At 28.8% G+C, this 9,097-nt stretch overlaps 1 protein-coding gene across 3 annotated transcripts in view; it reads left to right on the top strand.

The window, feature by feature from the left end:
- Positions 1–3,793: 3,793 nt before the first annotated feature.
- The window catches only part of LOC142331434 (uncharacterized), a 46,501-nt gene continuing 41,197 nt past the window's right edge, over positions 3,794–9,097 (top strand). For 2 of the 3 annotated variants that reach the window (XM_075377327.1, XM_075377326.1), the window contains exon 1: positions 3,795–4,046. The gene's annotated coding sequence lies outside the window, so the exon portion shown is untranslated. Of the gene's footprint in view, positions 4,047–9,097 lie in introns of all 3 variants that reach the window. The other variant, XM_075377331.1, reaches the window with a different exon arrangement.

Genomic DNA, 9,097 nt, shown 5'->3' with positions numbered 1-9,097 from the left:
ATAATAATATACAATCAGCAACTACGCAATATACGCTTTTAATGTAAATATTACTTTACTACTACTACGTCACTACTACCAACAAAGTTACCGTACTATTTACATTTTTTCTTTAACTCTATCATTGTTTAAAGATATATTTTTATATTATTAATGTTGAATCATTTAGTTTCAATTTTTGAGTTAATAGTTTTTTACATTCTATACTTTTAAACTATTTTCGATATATTTATTTAAATAGAAATTTTTAAAATTTAATTAATAGTCTTTTACAAAAAAATAAGAATTTCTAATTGATAATTAGATTTGGTTTGCTTTAATCCTTATTATTTTCAATCAAAATTGCACATCTTAAATAAATTTCAAAGATTTTCTGAAAACAGAAATTATGACTTCAAAAATGTAATCAGGTATACTTAACTATGTTACTTTCTAAGCTGTTAATTGCCACCTGAATGATTTTAACTAACGTTTAATGATTTTACATTCCAGGTATCCTTTATAACCGTATTTGAAAATATATTAAGTTTTAAATCGTAATTAAATATGCCTCTAAGCATCTCAGTATACCTACGCGGCTGCGCCGGGGCGGGTTTCTGAACTACGGTTACTTCCTTAAGCATTGAGGCAATATTTTCGAAACCCTTCACGAGAGCTGTGAAAGCTGCTCGGAGGAATTCTAGACGAGGCAATAAGCTCCCCTTGGTAGCTGCACTGGTACTCTTGGGGTTTGCTAAATAGGAAAACAACCCTTCTATTCCGTCAAAACATCATGCATGGGCCAATGGGGCAGAGCTGCCAGGCCTGCCCCCGGCTTGTGAAAACTCTTCAACGATTGGGTTCATACCCTCCCGGGTGGTCACCCCTACATCCATTTTCGAACCAACATTATCTGAACCAGTGTTCGAGGAGGGCGAAGTAGAAGGCGAGTCAATATATGTGGCTGCATTATCTGAACGTGTTCCTGGATGCAGTTGCTTTGTCAACCGGCATCCGTAGTTTACTTAAGGAAAAAACTCTTACCGCATTGCCGTGGGAAGCTAACCCTGAGTATGGCTGACCACCAGCCAATTATTATGGCTCCAAGCGCTATAAATTGGTGGACTGGTCGCTAAGCTGTTTGAGGTTCAGTTGCCGTGTGTGGCACAGACATTCGGTCTTATGCTTTAGGGTGACCGAATGGAGTGGTAGCGGGAGAAATGCCATGCAAACTAATATATTTTATATTTTCTATATACTTGTGTGTGTGTGTGTATATATATATATTTATAGAAAGCTGAGGAATGTGCAACAATATGGCTAAATTAGAACATGCCACGATTCTATCGGGTAAAAAGATTTAAAGAAAATAATTTTTGGAAAATACGTGAGATAAAAATATTAACATATGCACATAAATGCAATAAAAAATAAACTAAATATGAAGAACTACATATCCTTGCGCAGATATTACTTTCAAAGTATACGGTACTTGTGTTGATGGAAATATTTATTAATTTCGTTAAAATAGGACGAAATTAAAAAAAACTTTTTTTAACAGTAATTCTTTCATAGAAAGCTTAGGATCACTGAAGGGAACATAGTTCGATATAATGAACTTCAAGCTACACACACACACACACACACACACACACACACACACACACACACACACACACACACACAGAGAGAGAGAGAGAGAGAGAGAGATTTTATTAACCCTCTCTTTGATACTGTTGAGTGCGTTATTACAGCCGAAAACCGACTTTATTCCGTTTGTTATTTTCACACAATAAATAAACTATCTGACAGTAGTTATTAAATCTGTGTCTATTCAAATATTTCATTTTAACTATTGCAATGTCAAATTTTAAAATACGTACGTTGCGATAGATTAATAAATCACAGTGTTGCTTCTGTGTTTACAAAAATAAACCGTTTGAAAATAAAAACATGACTCAATATTTTTACATCCTCTTCATTTCATAATTAAAGACAAAAAAAAAATAGATATTAATATGATGTCAATCGAATTAATTAATTATTAAAGACGAACAGATTATGAATATTTGTTTTAGTAATGCGTGAAGACGATAACCGTTAATTGCCGCGCTGTCTGGCCTGCGTCTCTTTGTTATGTAAGGTTGTGTAACCCTTCCTCACTCCATCCAAGTATAAACGTTCAACGTTCAAGGTTAGACAGGCTACCACGTTAATACATCCCAGAACAGAGCAGAATTAAGTTTGCTATTTTATAAAATAATTAAATAAAGTCAACAATATCAGATAAAACGTTCAACTTTTCGCTTTACGTTCGCCTTCACCGTCTGATTATTTTTATTTATTTATTTTTGAATTTATTATCTTTATAAGCAAAGTAAAAATGAGGATATTAAAAAAAAGTCGCTAATTCAAAGAATGGAACCCAATACATGCAGTTTTTTTAATCTGGTTAAACTGTATATTTGTGAGCTGATGTCTTAAGTTGAGAATCGAACCGAGACCTTCAGCGTTTCAATCGGTTCTTTCCAACATATTAATCAAACTTGTTTACAGCTGATACTTAAGTAAATAAAATTGAACTGTGAAGAACAAATCAATTCCGTATCTAATATTCACATGAATATAAGCAATCTGAGACAGAAGCATTACGCAAGTAATTATTTGTAGTGACCAAGAGTCAATCCCGGGGCTTTAAGATCATGAATAGTGTTTTTTAAAGACGATACTCGGATAAGCATATTATACTGTGAACTGTCTCCAAGCTGAGAAAAATCCGGACAAAATCGTTTGTGTAACCTTTTTTTAATTGCCAATACTCAAACAAGCATTAAACATATAAGCTAGTGTCAAGCCGAGAATAGAACCCAAAACCTTCAGTACATCATTTGTTTTTTATATTACGGAGGTGACAAAATAGGTTATAAAAATGAAATTGAGACCCAACAAAATCTAATTTCATGTCACTTAATAGAATCTTTGGATTAAACTGTTTCATTCATTGATATCCAAGTATTATTTAAAAACAAAGAATTATATTTTAAAAGATCTAAATAAAATTAAATTAGGCTTTACGTGTATACTAAAGTTCATTTATAAGTAGATTCGTGTACGTGTATGCACGCGCGTACACACACATCCATTTGATTTGAATATTGAATGTTGCTGAACTGTAAAATATGGAAGTCGGTTAGATATGATAACTTTGAACTTTAGAAATAATATTAATCATTACCTCCTTACGTACCATTCATGATTTTTGTAATCTATGTCATAAAAGATGCCCTGTTTTTTTAATTCCTGATTAGATATTTAAAAAATAATAGTGACACTAAACAAAAATTATTGATGCGCTTGCAGGTCTGTATTGACATATACGAAATGAGTTTGATTACATACATAACAGTTTGTTAGATATAATTAATTAAGTAAAAATGTCATTATAACGCTGGCTGTTTTAGTAATAGGTGCATTTATAAAAGATATTTTAATATTTTATGTAATTATAAGTTCGTCAAGTCTGATAAATAATAACAATATAGTAAAACTAATTTAATATTAGGCAACCTATGCTGGATGGTGAGTTGTTAAAAAAAAAAAAAAAGTTAGATGGAATAATTTTTTCATTATTTTAATGTTTAGAAGTACTCGTTAAAAGATGTCTGTTGGCGGTCGCGCCGTGGTGGGGAGAAGACAGGCAGTGTAAACAGAGATGGTGAGTAGTTAAAAAAAAAAAAAAAAAATTAGATGGAATAATTTTTTCATTACTTGAATGTTTAAAAGTACTAGTTAGAAGATGTCTGTTGTTGGCGCGCCGTAGTTGCGGTGGGAGGAGGGAGGGGTGGAAAGACAGGCAAACATAATGAGTGTAAACGAGAAATAACTAAGCAAGCCAGCAACTGTAGTACTGGACTATTGGGAAATTGTCGGTAGATGGATTGATTACGCATACGCATTCAGTTAGTGCCTCGAGTTAATATTCACTCTTTTTTAACATAACCTAATCCAGTTGTTAACGTCATCCAGTTTATATCTTTTGTATGAGACGTCTGTTATTATTGACAAAGGTGAGTTTTATTTTTTTTTACGGAATATTATAACATCTTTGAAACAATAATTCCCATTTGTTTTATTTGTTATATTCAAATTATTTATTACATTAAAAATGTTAGAACTCAGTTTACACTCATATATTTTTACAAAATAAATTAATAATTATTTACTGTGTTTATCTGTTGACAATGTATCCAAATAGTTCTAAATAGATGCGAACCAGAATCATAAAAATAAGCAAATAAAAATGAAATGAGTTATATGCTTGGTTATATAGGTTATTTGGCCATTAATTAACTAGGGAAGTAAAATTTATTGTATATAAATTTACTGATGTAAGCCAAGTGTATTTCATGTGTTAGAAAGAGGTTTTCAACATGAAATTTATCATGTCTCATTTTAGATATATTAATTTTTAAGTCGGATCAGTAAATAAAATCGTCAGTAACTACATTGAAGGTTGATTCGTTATTGGGAGAGACCCTAATCGGAATCAAACACGGGGCCTTCTGTTTAACAGGCAAACATACTTATGCCATCGAATGGATAAAAAATTAACGATCATTAATTATAGCAATTTTATCACAAATTACATGAATAATTTTTAAAGAAAAGTGGTGTATTTAAATTACAAAATAATTTGTTGAGAAACAATGTTCACTTTTCGCAATCATAAATAAGCATAAAAATATTGTTACAGATAATTTTATTTTTTTTATGTTTTCTATTCATTCGTTTAAAGGAAAGAATTTGTGTTATTTGTGCCGAAAAGAGTAGTGACATTCCTAAATAATAACTTTATTCACCTCTGTAAAATTAACAGAACTAGATTTTTTTGCTGCACAATACGAGTTTACAAGAGCCTCATTTTACTTCCCGATAACTTTTTTAAGAAATTACTAAACTATTTAATAGGCTCTTATTACCTATTCATTCAAAATAAAATTAAATGATCTTACTTTACAGAACCGATGTTAATCGGTTAATGAGCTTTTAATGATTAATTATAAAAAAAAACTTGAATATTCTGCATCTTCGATTAATATGTACAAATGTTAATAGTTAAATGATTTTCATTAACGCTTTCTAAATTGTATATATTTTATAAACATAATAACTTCACATGTTTTTAAAGGTAATTATGCCATTTTTTTATGCGTCGTTGAGTGACGTATTACTCAATCCCGCTGTATTCTACTTATTATATACCAACCACAATAAAAAAATCATTTAAATTATTTGTTCTGTTAAAAAAACCTAATCTTATGAAATACAATAATTAAAAGAGAGTGAAGCATGTTGTGTATATATATATATATATATATATATATATATATATATATATATGTGCTAAGCAAGAAAAACATTCCCATCGGTAGCGTTGTCAAAAATATACTGATCTACTGAAGCCCCTGGGTTTGACTCCCAAGCAGCTTAACGTTTATATACCAATCTCAGCTATGTTGTTAATTATTCATAAATGAATATATGCTCAGGAATAATACAAAAAATAAAAAAACAATCTTTTGCTTGTAAAGAAAGCAACAAAAATAAATAATAATATTAAAATGTTCACGACATTGCCTTAAAAATAAACAAATTATGAAGATCCGAATAATCGAGTGTTAAATATATATTTGTTTCCAAAATAATTACTTCCATCCAGACATTTAAACGTAATTTTGGTTATTAAAAAAAAAAATTTTTTTTTTTTGGGAATTGAAAGCAACGCAGCATTCGGATAAATGAAGATTAGAAGTCCGGTTAATTGCGAACCATCTAATTAAATACTTTATTATAATTAATTGAGCGTGCATTAAAAGTAATTCAATCGATATTTGAAGTTTGAAATTTAAAAAAAAATATTCTTTATTCTGATAAATTTTCGCGTGTACAGTGGCAGAGTTTAGAGTTTTTAATTCAAGGATATCAAGTTCGAATCGTAATCAGACTAATTAAAAGTGATTGTACTGATGTACAGTTCCCATTCAACCAAATTGTAACGGACACGTTATCTACTGTGATGAAAAAAAACATTCGAGGGTCGGAATGGATTCATCACCTTCTTTATGTGCTTCACCTTCTTTGGCTGCGAATTGTAATAGCTCTATTTACGTTGTCCCTTTTCTTCTCGTTAGGAAAAATCGTTAGATCAGAGGTTAAATTTTATTTATATTTTTAATTTAACGTTAACAAGTTTTTGTTGTAATTCTAATGAAAAATCGTCCTATACTTTTTCACTTACGAAAAGACATTAAAAAATTTAATCAATATTTTAGAAAAAATCGTCAAAAATTTTATCAGTAATTCTTGTAATTACAAAGTTTTAACAAAAATATACTTAGGGCGAAAGAATTAAAAAAAACCACAACAAATGTATGTTTGTTCAAACAGCCTACGGTATTATGCGCGCGCGCACACACACACACAAAATAAATAAAATTTATTAAACTGAAAATTATCGCTAAAATAAATAAATAATTTTTCTTTATAGAAAGCTTATAACTACTGAAGACGAATAAATTTCAGTATACTAAATTAAAAGTGCCACGATTTTATTGGATACTAAAAATTAATTATTTCTTAAACTTGTAAAATAAATATATTCCTATACTTACATAATTTCTTTAAAGTAAATCGTGTATTAAGGGTCGGATAATCGACTCTTACACAGATATTAATTTCATTTCAAAGATCCGGTGCCCATTTCGATGTAAATATTTAACTGTTATTTTGATTAAAATAGGTAAAGTATATTCTTTAACCAATTTTTTATTTATTTATAGAATGCCTAGAATCACTGATGAAGAAACTTTTTACTATGTAATAGATTATAAGATACTACGACTCTATCGAATAACAGTATACTAAGAATGAAATATGTAAAATAATATTATTAACATATCTGCCTAATTCCATAAAAAATAAACTAGGTATGAAGAACCTGATAATCAACTGTTCCGTATATATTAATTTCAAGGTATATTTATTTTGATGGAAATATTTATTTATTATTTTCATTCAATTAAATAAAATATTTTTCTATAACATAAGTTTTTTTTATTGAAAGCTTGGAATCACTGAAGAGGAACATTTTTCAGTATAATATACTTGAAGCTATCAACTATATCGTAGAATCATGCAGTGAAAATTAACTATATTTGTAAAATATTACTATATATACTTAATTTTCTTAAACTTATATTGTGTATGAAGCACCGAACAGTAGACTAACATTAATATTAATTTAAAAATATATTTATTTTTATATAATTATTTAATCATTATTTTGGTCATAATAAAATTCGTAGATGTTGGCAATAACTTCAAAACTGAAAACAACACACACTTTTGGATAAGTTAGAACAACCGGTTAATCGATAATTAACATTCCTAATGTAATTAATTGAACCTCATATATGTAAAAGAATGAAAGGTATTTTCATGCAATTTTTTAAATTTGAAATTCTTTAAATATTTATAACTTTTCTCGTGACTGGCTGAAGTATTTTGTGTACAAGTGCAGCGCTTTGGGTTCTTAATTCAAGGATCGGGTTCAAATCCACTAACAGTTTTGGCCTAATGGAGATTGCTGTGGTCGACTCATTTAATACGGATACCTACCCTTTATAAAGTATTACGGAAAATAAGGCTATTTTCCTAGATTATGATAAAGGCCGTCGGGCGTCGTTATGGATTCATTACAATGTTGCGTACCCCTTGGCTTCGAAATTTGTAATTCTATCTATTCACTCCTTTTCTTCTTCATGGTGGTTCAGGGAATAACTTTAATTTTAACTTATAATTTTTCAATAATATATATTATTATTTTTTAATTCTAGAGAATTATATCATTTTTCATAAGAAAAGTATCGATCTACCGATCAAATTTTAAGGAAATTTATTCAGAAAAATTTAGGAAATTTTATCAGATTTTATTTCTGTAATTACAAAATTTTGCTAAAACAAATTTTAAATGAAAAAAATAAATTTATACTTTTATAGGAATAGTATATTTAAATTATAAATATAATTAAAATTATGTGCGTGTGTGCCCGCGCACGCGAATAAATAAAGTATCGTATTATTTATTAACAGATATTAATGAAACTGAAAATTACTTCAAAATTATTTAAGACTACCCTTCCCGTTGGTTAATTAACAGCGTGTACTGTTCTTAATAGGTAGGTTGTATTTGAAAACTCATTCATTTTACAAATGAATGTAATTGGCAGGGCTATGTTGCCGTTTAAACAGATTGTTTTTCTCTCCTGGCACCACTACCTTCTTAATTCGGTATCAAGGTAAATCGCTACTACGCTGCGTTTGTCTTAGATTTGTATAGAATAGATCTTGCTAAACTATCAATAAGGACAATTTAAAAAAAATATTTTTAATATTTGAGGTAAAATTTTGGAATTAATTATTTTTTTAAAATTTAATAACCATTCAGTTTGTAATTTTATTATTTTTTATTAAAAAATTACAATTTTTCTAAAATATTTAAATTGATTTTATATAAGATAATATACTTACTTGATATTTGTCGTTTAAGTAGAAGTGTTAAAAATTTTAAAAATCATACTTAATAACTTTCTGTTTATTTTAATTTGTATCATAGTTAATAAAATAATCACTGCTCTTATAAATCCGATCTCTCAGTTAACCGGATTTATATGTTTCATTTATCCGTAAAATTTACTTGAATTATTGCATGTTTTACGTATTACTCGAATTAGCCGAGAAATTTTCTTGTTAGAAAATTCAGAAATTAATTCTGATTTAAATTAAGTGTAATGCGAGGTTAATATTTATTTAAAAAAACTTCGATTATTCTGACCTGCATACTTCAAACATTTTGACTTAAAAGCAATGACAAATCTTAAGAGAAGAAAATAATAAGCTGAAAAAAATGTTGTTGATTCTTGACTAACGACTAAGTATGTATAACGAAGGTATTAGTAATGTAATTTCACAGCTAGTGGTAAATAATGACGTAATGCGCTAGTATCTCAGTTAATCATTTTTATTTTTCTCGTTCATAGATTTGTATCGTATGAAAACG

This window comes from Lycorma delicatula, chromosome 10 (genome assembly GCF_047948215.1).
Source record: "Lycorma delicatula isolate Av1 chromosome 10, ASM4794821v1, whole genome shotgun sequence".
In the NCBI taxonomy this organism is placed as follows: domain Eukaryota; kingdom Metazoa; phylum Arthropoda; class Insecta; order Hemiptera; family Fulgoridae; genus Lycorma; species Lycorma delicatula.
The sequence above is the reverse complement of the archived record's forward strand: the minus strand, read 5'-3'. Positions and strand labels throughout refer to the sequence as shown.